The sequence below is a fragment of the Glycine max genome, chromosome 19, assembly GCF_000004515.6.
Source record: "Glycine max cultivar Williams 82 chromosome 19, Glycine_max_v4.0, whole genome shotgun sequence".
NCBI classification, from domain to species: domain Eukaryota; kingdom Viridiplantae; phylum Streptophyta; class Magnoliopsida; order Fabales; family Fabaceae; genus Glycine; species Glycine max.
The window spans coordinates 47,815,055-47,817,610 of record NC_038255.2 but is presented as its reverse complement, the minus strand read 5'-3'; the positions used below and the strand labels follow the sequence as shown (position 1 = coordinate 47,817,610).

Genomic DNA, 2,556 nt, shown 5'->3' with positions numbered 1-2,556 from the left:
ATCATTTATTATTAAACATTACTGTTTTAATGTATTTAAAATTACAAAAATAACCTTAATTTTTTTGGGAGAAATTTTTCCACCAGTGTATATTACGTAATAAAGAAAATTTTCTTTTCTTTTTTACAAATATTATAATAAATTTAATTACCATAAAATGTGAAAAAGTTAAGTTGTACGAGGAATTCTCTATAAGATCATTTTAGGTAAGCAAAATAACCACGTAAAGTGCTACTATATTTAGAGGCTCTCTATCTAGTCTAGTGTGTAGGCCACTGAGGCAGGGAACCCGTGGGAATGGGAAAGATACTAGATAAGCAGTTACGTAGTTTGTTTCTGTTGCTGAATGTGCTTGTGTTTGTGTCAAGCGTGACTTGTCTCCCAGCTGCCACAAGCTATGTGTCTGCATTAGGAGACCCAGGAATGCAGACAAATGGACTGATCGAGGGTGGCCTTTGAAGCATGGAACTTTTGCAATGAGGTTGGCCAAGAAGCTCCTCTTATGGGTAGCCCAAGAGCTGCTGATTGTTTTGATCTTTCAAGTAAGCCAAATCACATGACACTAACAGACATTGACTATATTATAACACAAGTTCAGGTTCAGGTTCAGTGCAACACAAGGTCACAGAAGCTGATAAAAAACTTGGAGTCATTTCATGGTCTGGGACCAGGAGATATAAAAAACACAGATCTTTATGCAGTTCAAAAGGAACTGTATCTGGGTTCTTTATGTCAAGTTGAAGACACCCCATCCCTAAAGCCTTGGCAATTTTGGATGGTAATGATGAAAAATGGCAACTATGACACAATGTCTGGTTTATGCCCTAAGGACGGGGAAAAGGTGCGACCATTAATCCGGGGAGGTTTTCATGCTTTGGACGGGGTGGCATGAACCAACCCATTTTGTGTCATCGACAGACACAGCTCAATGATTCCATAATGCAAGGAGGATTCTATGGTACTTATGATTTGGATTCTGATTGTGAGGGTAGTGGAAATGGTAATCACTCTTATTACGAGGTAGCTTGGGAGAAGAAAGTTAATGTGGGAAGTTGGGTGTTCAAACATAAGCTCAAGACTTCAAACAAGTATCCACGGTTGATATTGTACCTGAGAGCTGATGCAACCAGAGGATTTTCTGGAGGTTACCATTATGACACAAGAGGAATGCTTAAAACCGTAAGTAGAGGTTTTATTTGTCCGCAATTTCCTTTATAATGATTCAAACTTTGAATAGTCATAAAATTGGTAAGCTAGTCAACATTCAATTTCCTTCAATGTATCTGGTTTGATTGACCAAATTTAACCATTTGGTTTCATGATTCAGCTTCCAGAGTCACCAAATTTTAGAGTCAGGTTGAGATTAGATATAAAAAAAGGAGGAGGACCTAAGAGCCAGTTCTACCTTTTAGACATGAGTAGCTGCTGGAAGAACAATGGTGCTCCTTGTGATGGAGATGTGCTAACTGATGTCACTAGATATGGTGAGATGATCATTAATCCTAAAACACCAGCTTGGTGCAGCCCCACAGATTTGGGGAACTGTCCACCATTTCATATCACTCCAGATAACAGGAAAATTTATCGAAATGACACCGAAAATTTCCCAAACACTTGGAGCAATCCTCAGGCACAAGAGATTGTTCAGTTATTGCCTCACCCTATATGGGGTGCTTATGTAGGAGATGGTTGGGTTGGGGATCCAAGGACTTGGGAACTTGATGTTGGTGGACTCTCCAGTAGACTCTACTTCTATCAGGTCAGTATTTGAATTTCCATTCTAGTGTTGGAAGATCATAAGTCTGGTAAACTATTTGAATTTCTTGGTGCAGGATCCTGGCACTCCTCCTGCTAAAAGAATATGGACTTCTATTGATACTGGAACTGAGATATTTGTTAGTGCACAAGATGAAGTAGCAGAGTGGACTCTGAGTGACTTCGATGTCATTCTAACAGCCAGAGTCAGAATTCAAAAACTAGTTTGGAAGTATTAGACAGCTGATAAGGTCAGGCCAAAGTACCAAAAGTGGGCATGTTTTTTTAATTTATCATTTTGGGTTAAGTTTCAAATTAATATCTTGATGGAGAGATAAGTTATAATAGATTTCTATCTTTTTCTTAATTAAAATCAGAAAATATTTTACAATTTTTTTTTTTAATTTACAACTTTAAAATTGTTGAACTTTTTTCTATGACTTTAAAGTCAAAAAAAATATTTTTTTAAAAAAATTTATTAATTTTTTTATTCTTTTTTAAAAAATGTAACTAATTTTTAATTTAATTATTTAATACATAAATATATTTTTTTCTATATATTTTTTATGTGGTTTTATTTAATATTTTTTATATTATTTTATTTACTATATTTTTTATATAGTTTTATTTAATATTTTCTTAAGTTTTGGTATATTATTTTATTTAATATATTTTCTATGTTTTCTATATTGTATATTTTTATATGATTTTATTTAATATTATCTATATTTTTTTATACTGTTTTATTTAATATTTTCTATATTTAATATTTTATATATTTTTTTACTAATGTTAAGGATT

At 33.6% G+C, this 2,556-nt stretch overlaps 1 pseudogene; it reads left to right on the top strand.

The window, feature by feature from the left end:
- Positions 1-297: 297 nt before the first annotated feature.
- LOC100782589 (uncharacterized) lies at positions 298-1,994 on the top strand (annotated as a pseudogene).
- The last annotated feature ends 562 nt before the right edge of the window (positions 1,995-2,556 follow it).